Source organism: Choloepus didactylus, chromosome 1, assembly GCF_015220235.1.
Source record: "Choloepus didactylus isolate mChoDid1 chromosome 1, mChoDid1.pri, whole genome shotgun sequence".
In the NCBI taxonomy this organism is placed as follows: domain Eukaryota; kingdom Metazoa; phylum Chordata; class Mammalia; order Pilosa; family Megalonychidae; genus Choloepus; species Choloepus didactylus.
This window is the reverse complement of record NC_051307.1, coordinates 123,300,437-123,312,950: the sequence shown is the minus strand read 5'-3', so window position 1 is coordinate 123,312,950 and position 12,514 is coordinate 123,300,437.

Below are 12,514 nucleotides of genomic sequence, written 5' to 3'. Positions count from 1 at the left end.
TTAAGGAGAGAAGAATTTCAGTGGTTAGACTGCTTCTGCTCACCTTAATCAGGTGAATCCTATTGAAAATCTTCAATGGCAACAAATTTTTGTATTTTGAAGGTGAATATGATCCTCAGAAATAGTCACAAGCCACTTGGAGTCAAGTTTAGTAAATGTTGTAGGTGGCAAATCTGGGAAATATTGTTCTGGGAGTTTGAACTTTAACTCCCAACATCAAAGCTTCTCTACCCCCTGCCATCCAGGAGAAGCCATGACCTTGCCGAGATGGTTTCTGGGGGTAAACAGGACATTCTGCTCCTTCTCTTTGACCCTCAGGGGAAGTCTTTAGTTCTCCTCGAAGGAGAGGAAATGGTGACCCAGAAAACACATATGTCCTCCAGCACAGTGATTCCCAAAAGCTGCACCCTTCATCTTCACACTGAGCCACTTATCTCGGGTCTTGTTGTGGGTCAGGGGTGTGGGGAGGGATCTATTTCCAAAGCTCTTCCAGGTCAATATCCACCAAACCCAGAAGAATATCCAATTAGTTCTGTATTCCAGGCTCCTTGTGATAGGCTTTCACAGGCATGGGCTGGTGAGGATGAGAAGAGGGGCATCGTACTCTTATTTTAAAATCCTTGTCCGTGGAAGTTACCACACTCTAGGGTCTCACACCCAGGCTTATGGGTGCTCTTACATTAGTGCTTTTTCAGATAGCAGAGGGTACCCCCCACAAAATCTCCCTTCCTCTCAGAGCTTTGGCCCTTTGAAACCCTCAGTTCCCACCCCATCGCTGTCACCCATCTCCTTTGCCACAGAAGTGACAGCTACTCTTACCCCTCCCCCATCTCTGCAGCTAGGACTGGTAGGGGGGAAGGGGCATTCAGGGTTTGAAGGAAGGGAGGAAAGAAATGCATTGCCTTGCTTTTATTGTCTGTTTTCTTTTTAATTTGGTCACTCCCAATTTCCAAAAAAAAAAAAAAAAGAGAAATCTTGCCTTCTGAGGATTAATAATATCCTATGCTGGCCATCTCCAAGGCTGCATTTAAGATTCATATTCTCCCTGTTAGTATTATACTTGGGTCTTTGAGACTTAAAAGAACATCTGTTTCCTTCTAAACCTGGGTTAACATTGTAAAGTCCTCTTTTGATGATTTTTACTTGACAGAAGCCGTGTCTGATACCTCTTTCTCAATTTCCTGTTTTGTTTTTCACCACCTGATTTCAGTCAAAGAGATGTTATAAGTGATGATGGACTATACTGAACTAGTGCTTCCAGTATCGTAAGTTAAGCACATTTGTGTTGTGAGGACCCAACTGCCATTTCTAACACCATCCATATGAAAAAATATCTTCTGTGTTCCAAACAAAGTATATGCAAGCAAACTAGTGGGCCTATGTTACCATGGAAACAGTCTCCACGTCTATCCATGGATGTGATTTTCAGACACATAACATGAATAAAGGTGATGCCTTGGGTTATTTTCTCCATGGTGAACTTTTTGGGGCCTTGGTGAATCTCTGGCCACACTGAACATGGCTTAGGGCAGGCTACACCACTCAAACACACAGACTCAAACGGTGATGGAAGTCTATTTCTTCCTCTCCTAACAGTCCAGGACAAATGCTCTGGATCAGAAGCTGGGAGAATAAGCATCTGTTTCCCATTGGTATTCAGGTTTCCAGGCCAGTGGTGGCTCTGCCATCTTCAACTCATGGCATCTAGTCAGCCAAAACGGGCAGAAGCTAAGAGGTACACTGTGGGGGGTTCCATGGAAGTTACTCACTTCGCTTACACTCATAATGCTTTGGCTGGAACTCAGGTTCACGGCCTTTCCCAGCAACAGGGAGGCTGAGAAGCATCGGCTAGCTGTGTGTCTAAGAAGAGGAGGCAAATCAATTGTGGTGGCCCACCAGCTGTCTCCACCACCCTGGGAGAGTTTCCGACTGAGCTGAATCAGGTGAGAAGCCCTGAACAGATGTCACCAGCATGTCTTTCAGATGATAAGGATCAGGTTGGGAAGCCTCGAACTGACGCTCAGAGGGTCAGCAGAACAACATTCTCTTGGCTCTTGGTTGCTGCAGTTGCTCTGTCCTTCTTGGACTTCTCTTTGGACCCCTGGCTTAGCTGGACTTTGCTCTCTTCCTGTGCCCTGGCCCTGGGTCACCTTGGCCCTGTCTCCAGGCCCATGGGCTTTCCTGGCTACCCAGGATCTGCCAACCAAGTTTCTTGGCCCTTTATTCAGCTGCTTGCCAGACTCCTTGGCTTTTGGCTCACATATCTTGTGTGTCCCTTACTGTTCCTCGTCATGTGCACGATAGCACCAGGGCTCCCAGCCCTTGTCCTGATGCCCCACTCACAGGTCTCTGCCTCTTTGGTTATGGTACTGTGGTTTCCTCTTCTGTTTCCGTCGCCTCCATGTGACCTCCCTCCTGGCTGACTGCTTGTTTGGCCCTCTTGGAGCTGTCCCCTTCCCCCTTGGAGGCACTCAGCTTTCTGCCTCAGCAATAAATTGAACACACCTAATTCTCACCAACCTCCCCAAAATCTGGATTGCACCTGTGATGGGGGCTTTACTTTTTTCCTCCTGTGAAGAGATACCTAGTTGGAAAGCATGTGTGGCCCCAGCCAATTGAGAAGATGTATAGACATAAAATACACTCAATAAAAATTGTTCACCTCTCACTTAACATATGTTAACAGCCTTGTTGATTGGAATGTTTATGTAGGTGATCTGTCATCAGCTCCCCCATCCAAGCTGTAAACCCCTGGTATATAGTTAATGAATATCTTATTGTTTGCTGAGTATCGTGGCACACATATACTACCTTGTTTACTCCACAATACGTAGCACACACTAGGCACTCACTAGGTGACAATTAATAGTAGCTTTTCCCTGACCCATTGAATTACTTTAAGGAAAATACTTTTTATAGTGAAGATTTAGATGTTTTAAAACTTTACTACTCAGCTCTTACACCCAGGGGTGTAAATACCCCTGGCATGTGGAATATGACTCCCAGGGAGGAATCTGGACCCGGCATTGTGGGATGGAGAACATCTTCTTGACCAAAAGGGGGATGTGAAAGGAAATGAAATAAGTATCAGTGGCTGAGAGATTCCAAAAGGAGCCGAGAGGTCACTCTGGTGGGCACTCTTACGCACAATATAGACAACCCTTTTTAGGTTCTAATGAATTGGAATAGCTAGCAGTAAATACCTGAAACTATCAAACTACAACCCAGAACCCTTGACTCTTGAAGACGATTGTATAAAAATGTAGCTTATGAAGGGTGAAATTGTGACTGGGAAAGCCATGTGGATCACACTCCCCTTTGTCCAGTGTATGGATGGATGAGTAGAAAAACAGGGGCAAAAAAAAAAAAAAAAGCACCCAATGATCTTTTTTACTTTAATTGTTCTTTTTCACTTTAATTTTTATCCTTATTACTTTTGTGTGTGTGGTAATGAAAATGTTCAAAAATTAATTTTGGTGATGGATGCACAACTATATGGTGGTACTGTGAACAATTGATTGTACGCTTTGTATGACCATATGGTATGTGAATATATCTCAATAAAATTGAATTATTAAAAAACAAAACAAAACAAAACAAAGTTACTATTCAGCTCTTACAATGAATATTACCAGTGAAGCAAAGACAGAAAAGGCAAAAGAAAAAGACTGTATATATATATATACCCATATCACTACTGAGGAAGACTACAGCAAAATCTAATGAAAAAGATGGTTTAAAGACTATATATATAGGAGAAGGATAAAGCTATACTATACAACTCGGAAGTTTGCTTTGTCATTGTGCTTAGAATGTGGATTTGCAAGTTTTTAACAGCATTAAAATAACTACCTTTGAAATGAGGAGTTGTCTTAAAAAAATATGGAAACTATGAAGAGAAATATCATATATGTAGCTGAAAAGTTGGCCTAATCAAGATCTTAATTCTTTAGGGCATCATTTATATATTTTGGCTAAGTGGGCCTTACGAAGGACCTGTAAGTGTTAGAATGATCATCAAAATTTGAAAAGGGAGATCCGCTAGGTAGGAAAAAAATTCTTCTCTACAGGACCTAAAATGAGGGAAAAAAAAACCCATGGATGGTTTAAAAGAAATGTTTGACTGAAGCCTGCCAGCTGTACCCATAGCTACCTGCCCACAAGAATGTGGGCCCCTGGTGACAGCAACACTAATTATAGAAAAACAAGTTGAGTGGAAGAAGATGAATTATGGAAATTTACATTGGCTGAAGATCCTGTTGGATCATTTAGGAATTCTGATTATTAAAAATAAAGCTACGGTTTTCTTACATTGAAAAGGAATGAAGAGATGAAGGATAATTTGTTTTAGTCTTACAGTGAAATCTGGGCCAGTCAAAATAACATTTATGAACATTTCTATAAATTACTTGTAATTAGCAGCCATTTTATGGATTTGAGAGGAAATATCAAGTTTTTCAGGCTGCAAGTTTATGTTTTATTTTTTTTGCTTATTAAAAAAAAAAAGGCACCAAAACATCACGTTTCATAAACCCTCACTGTTAAGTAAAATGGAAACCTGCAACTTCCTCTTCTCTGTTTTAAGCAGTTTCTTATTTGAAAATATCAACCTAGCTTAAAGGCTGAGGATTAGAAAACAATAAAGAATTGAAAGCCACTCAATCTTCTATAAGAACATATTTTTACATGTATGCAATGATGGGCTGTTGAAGTCAAATACCTTAACAAGGATGCCTAACATGATTCTTTACACATTTAGAAATTTGATAAAAATCAGGCTTAGTGAATAGGTTAACAAAAGCAAATCAAACTGTATTTAAAGTTTTTCTTAGTGAAACATTGCTCAACACTTAATTCAACATGCTGTAATTTTAAATGAATCTTTTTTCCTACTGAGACACATTGCAAATGCAGCTAAATTGTTTCAGTCGCCTGCTCGTTGAACAAAAGAAAAAATCACTTATTTCTTGCTATGTATCAGGAGGGTTAAGGGTCTACCACACAAACAGCACAATTCCCAGGGAAAGTTCTTTTCTCACTCCCTATCAAATCACAGCACTGGGGAAAACACTGTTACATCAGGTCAGAAAACTGTGCTAATGCAAGATGTCCTGTGCTTACTGCCACTCTTAATACCCAAAACATGTATTTTAATAATCTACAGTTCAGGAAATGCAAATCTCCCATGATGTGGGTCATACTGAAAGCCCCTGTGCAGACAAAGGACAGCTTGAGGATATCCCAATGTTCATATTTAGCACTGACACAGCACTTTCAACTGTAACATGCCTTACAAACATCAACTAATTAAGAGGAACAACACCCCTGCAAGGTATTTAGCAGGATGTAAAAATGAATATCTACAAACAAGACAGCCAGGATGCATAAATCATGAAGTGTTAAATCAACATGACCTGAAAACCAGCAGGACTCCCTCCCTCTTTTCTTGCCTTAATTGTCTTTTGAGAAAGGCAAGAAGCTACACTGTATGCCAAATGATCTGAGGTGGGAGTGGGGAATGTTGGGGTGGGGGACGGAGTGGGAGGACTTGATAAAATTCTAGGTATCACATTGGTAAAGGAGAAATGATCTACTAATTCAGAGAAGGGTCTTCCAAGAATACAGCCCTTTTAGAAGTGCCCCAGAGAATATAAAATCAATACAGTGTTTAATTAAGCTACTGCAGATTGACTTCTCATAAAGGAGCTCTAACCAGGAAAGCACCGTGATGAGAAATCTGACAGTGCACAGTTGGAGAGTCTAACAGGGAAATAGAGGAGACCTGTCATGTAATCTGCATTTTTTCTTCTTTCTGGGAGGGCATGGGAGGAGGGCATTGTGACGGTCTCTTGCTGCTGAACACACTGCCCTGTGGCCTGGCTGCACAGATTTTGCTCTCTAGCTCTAGGAAAGAGGTCTCAACAGGTGACAGCACTGTACAACGGTGAACAAAATCAGTTCAGTAGCTTTCAGAGGAGGCAATTGCGGGTCGGGCAATGAAATATGCAATTCAGTGCTTTGGACGAAAACTGGGATTCTAACTAGTGCTGGGACTTGCACCCCTGTTTCTTTGTCTTTGATATGTTTTATCTATCTACCTCAAAGGGAGTGCTGGAAAATTAGATGAAATGGGCATAAAAATGCTGAGGTGCAGTGTAAGTGCCCAATGGCTTGCAGTTGCTTTTCCCCCTTACTGTCTTGGGTGTGCTGCAGATATAAAGCAGGTACAGTTCTGCCTCAATCTCTGGACCTCTGCAGCTGTTAGAAAGCAGTTCTAGAGTTAGAATGCATCCCAGGTGCCTGGGTGTCCCAGGTGCCCAGGAGACTGCTGTCCAACATCGTGGTCACGAGCCATGTGTGCAGCCGAGGACTTGCAGTATGGCTAGTCGAAACTGAGATGTTCTGTTGATGTACATAGATGCTAGATTTAGAAGACTTGGTACAAAAAAAATCTAAAATACTCTGTTAATAATTTTTATATTGATTACATGTTGAAATAATATTTGGGGTATATCCAGTTAAATAAAATATATCATGAAAATTAATTTCATTTATTTTTATTTCTTATTGTGGCTACTGAAAAACTTAAAGTTACATATGTAGCTCATATTTGTGGCTCACATTCTATTTCTTTTGAATAGCGTTGCCTTAGAACGTAGCTCTCAAATGTCTTAGATCACACATTCCATCAGTAAAAAGAAAAAAAAAACAAAAAATAGAAAAAAGAGTTTGGGAATATACCTCAAAATATATCATCTTAGATATTTTATAGATAAGTTATAAATGTACTCTGTATACATTAGAAAACATTCAAATATAGAAAACTAAAAAGAATGAGAGAAAAATGTGGCTATAAATCCTAATATCTTCTTCCTACACCCAAATGACCATCATGTGCACCCCTGGTTGTGCACTTGCCTCTTTGGAGATCCCGACCTCAGAACTGGCTCTTGGTAAGGCTAAAAACCCACCCCTCATGCTCCTTTGCAGTGGAGAAAAAAACCTGGGTCATTATAATTGGAGAGAAACAAAATAATAAAAACGGTAACAATATACAGATGACACAAGTACAACCAAAGTAAAATATTTCAAATGGAACAAGATGAGAAAGGAAGAAAAGGCTGAGGGTAGACGCTCCCCTAGCTGCTGCCGTGGATTTTTAATGGAGGGTGAGCAAGAGGAGGGCCCAGGTGAGAGGCAATGGGGTCTAGCCTGGAAGCTCTCTCTAAAAGAACTTTCTATAAGATTGGGAAAATGTCAATTGTCTGAATCAAAGATTATGGGGGAAGGACTAAGGCACGCCCAAGAGGTTCTTTAGTACCTGCTTCTCTCACTACCCTCCTTAAGAGAAGATTTTTCCTAGTTTTCCCAGAAGGGGAGGACGATGGAGCACTGGGGGTGGTGGTACAGAGGGAGAAAAGGAAAGTGCAGGGAAGAAAGGAATTGGAGCCCGAGAAGGAGACAGGGCCTATGTTGCAGTTTGCTAATGCTGCCGCTATACAAAATACCAGAAATGGATTGGCTTATTTGGTTACAAATTTACAGTCTGAAGGTCATGAAAATGTCCAAATTAACGCACCAACAGGAGTATACCTTCATCAAAGGAAGGCCAATAGCATGTGGCTGGCGTCTGCTCATCCCAGGTTGTGTTCCAGCTCCTCTCTCAGCTCCTGTGCATTCCTCAAAATGTTGCTCTTGGGGTGTTTTGTCCTCCCTTAGCTTCTCCAGAGCAAACACTGGGCTAGCATCCGCAAAGTGTCAGCAGAAAGTCTGCTTTCAGCAGCCGTTTCCAAAATGTTTCTCTGAGCTGCTCTGAGGTCCTTCTGTTTGTGAGCTCTTTTATAGGATTCCAGTGATTAAATCAAGACCCACCCTGAATGAGGGGGGCCCATATATCCATGGAAATTATCCAATCAAACTTTTCACTCACGGTTGATTGAGTCACATCTCCATGGAAACATTCAATCAAAGGATTCCAACCCAGTCAACACTAATACGTCTGCCCCAACAAGATTGCATTAAAGAACATGGCGTTTTGGGGGACATAATACATCCACACCAGCGCAGCCTACGTCATCAGGTTGCAAGAGCAAGGGGAAGGGACTCAAGGAAACAGGACCTTTGCATGAGAAGTGTTGGGAGATGCTAAGATTTGAGGATATCAGTGAAAGACTCCTTTACCCAAGTGTGGCCCAAGAACGAGTCTATGAATTTGGGCAAGGAGTTGGGAACTTCATGAACCAGAGGCCAGAGGGCCTGCCCTCAAGTTCCAGATTGCATGAAGCCGTCTAGGACTCGCACGTGAACTTAGGGAGGGGAAAGAGCCGCAAATCATGACAGAAATTAATTTCCTGGCAGCAAAATTATTCAAATTAGAGACGCACAGAAATGTGACAGATTTCTAATTTAAAAATAACTTAATAAATGTACATAGTTACATAATTTAAAGTGTCAACTAGAATGAAAATAAATGTCCCCTGTCCCATCCCTACCCTTCAGAGACCCACTTCCTAGGACCAATCACCTTCAACATTTTCAGCTGTTTATTCTGACATTTATCTACATATTTCTAAATAATGTAGTCTTACTGATGATTCTGAATTTTTTTGTATTTTACATATTGTTTAAGGACTGCTCACTATGGACAATCAAAATTTAGCTCCCTTAAACACACACACACACAGACACACACATGTTAGGCTCCCATCAATATAGTTATATTATAATTTTTGGTAATTAATAGAGTGTGTCTGTTACTATGATTGTGTGGATTTTATTCACAGCAGAGCCCGTAATGTATTATGAGTTTCCTTTCTCGAATAACTTGAAGGTTTTTCTAGAATTATTAAGTAATGTAAAGAAAACTTTGCTTAGTTTTCTATGTACCTATTTATCACTCATTCATCTTCAAATTTTCTCATAGAATAGTAAATCTCTTTCAATATGTTCAAATACTAGGGAAGCGTCTTTTTCTGATGGCCTCTCCCCTGCTCACCCCCCACTCTAACTGAACAGGTGCACAGTTCACCCTGGGTTTTCCTTCACCATCATTCTCGGATTTCCCTTCGCTCACCTCCTTTGCACTCTTTTTGTCTTTGAGGGTTTGTGCTTATTTTATTCACATGTGTCCTTTTTACATGAGGCTTCAGGAAGGTGCAGGTGTTGTTTTCAAAAGAGCTTTTCTGGTAGTGGGAAAAAGACATTTCCCAACCTGTGTTGCAGAGTAAAAGTTACAGCAGCCTCACAAGAATATCAGTGACTAGAAACAACGACCAAATGCAGGACGGCCCTAACGAAGCCCTGAAATGTCCTTCTCCCTTTGTGGGTGATTCCAGCCTCTGCATGGCAGCCAGACTTCAGAGTAGAATATAATAGCCCACTCATGTTAGTCTACAAATACCTGATTTAGGTTACGCTTAACAACTCGCTTTGTATGTTCTGGAAGGTAGACCTGAGTCATGTGGGAAAGTGAATTCTTATGTGATTGTGGGTCATTCATCCCTATGAGCCAAAGAAGCACCCATGGCTAAAAGTGGGTCATTTCAGGCAAAAACAAAACAGACTGTAGTGGATTGTGACACATAAAATATATTAAAATTCACGATCTTATAAGGACACCAAAAACCAAAATCAAACAAGTTGTTAGTCATCTTTGGAGGATACTCATTATTCTAAAATCTGGTAAATAAAAGGAAAGAATCAAACATCTTGACTTGCTGAAAATGCTATACTCCAAAGTAATCAATGGTTGATAAGGGAGAGTTCTATATTTTAAAAATTTCCAATAAATGAAGAAGGAATGAGTGATATTCCAACCCCTAGTGAAAAATGGGTCCAGGCAGTGATCATCAATAGCTACTGAAACCATTTGCTGAAAACTAATGGGAAACTTTATGGATCAGGCTGAAAACACCTGAACCCGTGGATCAGTCTTAATATCACAAAAAAAAGAGTCAAGCAGACATTACATGCTTCCTTAAGTGATCCAATAGGAAGTACACACCACCACCAATAAAATATTATTGTCAAAAAAAATCACACCTAATATGAACAAGCCTCTAGATTTTACTGCCACTGTTCAGTAACTAGAGGGAGCAGAGGAAAATGATAAATTGACTTTATAGGGATGCAGTCAGAAAAATCATCAAAACACAGAATATGGGAAACAGGATTAATACCCAGTTCCTTCCACAAATAAATTGCAAGAAAAAAAAGAAGTTACCCATAGATTAAAAAAGACCCAATCACATACCCAAATGCAATATGTGGAACTTGATTCAAACACATGAACAAGCAAACCTTTATGAGACTATTAGAGAAATGGGAACACTGAGTAGATATTTGAAAATGTTAAGAATTATTAATTGTTTAAGGTAAGATGATATTGCGATTATTTTAAAAGGACTTCTTATTGTTTAGAGGTACATAACAAATATTTACAGATGAACAAATGAGATTTACTTTAAAATAATCCAATGGGAAGGGGGCAGTGGGTGGGAATATAACACAAAATTGGCCATGAGTTGACAACTGCTGAAAATTGGGAGTTCATTATAATATACAGTTTTTTTTCCTTTTGATTAAGTTTGAAATGTTTCACAATGTAAACAGCTTGATATTTTTAAAAATTAGTTTTTCAGCCCATTAGGAAACCCCTAGGCTTTGACATTCTCCACCTTCGAACCCTAAGAAGAGGCTTATTTTGTCTGCCTTTCTCCCCAAACTCTTATCCCACAGGACTGACCCTCCTTATAACAGAGTAAGAAAGCAGGTGTAGGTGCTTGGGCACTTGGGGTCAGCGTAGGTCTTCAGATCCAAGAAAGATCCAGAGTAGTCTGTCCAATATGAATGGTAGTATTTGATGAGGGTGAAATTGTCTGCCTGAGCCAGTGATAGGGAGCTGTGGGGCCATAGTAAACTGAAGAGCACATGCTTCATCTGAAGGCTTTCAAATTCAATGAGAGAAAGAGAGAAGGAAAAGAAGAGGGAGAGAAAGAAGGAAGAAAGGGATGGAGGGAGGAATGAAGGAAGAAAAGGAAGGGAGGAAGGAAGGAAGGAAGGAAGGAAGGGAGAAAAGGGAGTGAAAGGGGCCAAGAAAGAAAACGAAACTAGATACCAAAGAGAGCACAGGCTAACTCTGGGCTATATCCTCTAGCCAAGTTAGTGATCTCTGCTGTAAACCTAAACATATAGTTGAGCTGAATCCAGACTTTTCTTGGAAGTACAAGTTCTGACCATATTCATCTCTTTGACAGTCATTAGACAACTCCAGGGCCTAGTCAGGGCAGATTAAAAAATATTACGCTTATCAACCTGACAAAGAAAGAATGGATAAGAAGTGCACTGCCAGGTAAAAGGTAGTCCCTTGGGGAGCCTGCTTGTGTTGATTTAATGATAAGAATCTGTACACTGAGGGTGTTAGCCAGGACAGGAAATCCATTCTGGGAGGAGAGTCAGAATTGCCCTGGTCAGTACTGATAGCCTGTGGCCACACTGGTTGGCTCCAAACGGCATCCCTTACAAACGCAGACAAAGGACATATCTAGACTCTTAGTCATGGGAGACTTTCCTGGGCTCTGAAAGGGCCCAAGAAAGAGGCAGGAAACCTACTTCTCCTTTCCTTCCTGTGACTAGATGACTTTTATTCAATTTAAAAATAATTCTCAGATTCTTCCTAAAATACTAGAGACTATCAGAATGCAGAGAGAAACTGTTAATTAAAAAAATTTGGATTTGTGATGTATTTCAATATCTTGCTCACCCAACAGAATTATTAATTTATTGTGTGGGTTAGCCCAGTAGGTCATTGTATCAATTTATGCACTGTCAAGAATAAATATTTGTTGAGAGTACCATGTAAGCAAACCATACCAACCCCTGTGGGGCAATATGGACATGAATAAGATGAAGTTCCTGTCCCACCAGATTTCACAAAGTAGATGAAGATATAAGGCCATAAACTTACATTCTAAGACATAATGTGGTAAATGCAAATGGTTGTGAGGTTAGGAAAGGCTAAGATGGTCAGGGAAAGCTTCACTCTGGCTTTGAAGGATACACAGAATTTCTGTAGGTGTTAAGAGGAGCGAGAGGCTTCTTTCCATCTGACTCTTTCATCCTGTACTAGATGTGTCCAGTGCCTGCTTGTCTGGATTCCTTCCAAGGAAGCTGCCTTGCCTACAGGCTCTTCTAGGCAGTCAAGTTTTTAATGCTCTCAAACCTTTGTTCCAGCCAATTAGGCAAGAGGTGGTGGCCTGACATAATGACTATCAGTCCCAGGTATGTCCAGACCCGTATAGCCTGGCTTAGAAAGACATTTGGAGCCGATGAGAGATGAAAGCCTCCTTGCCAACTTAAACTTAGAAACATGGAAAGAACTCAAGTCAATGGATGACACATGCAAGTCGAAGTTACCAAGAAGAAAAGGTGGAACCAGGCTACCTAGGAACCTAAGGACTTTCTGGTTCCAGGTATAGGTCTCCTTATGATCCTCCACCCCTAAGCAATTTGAAGT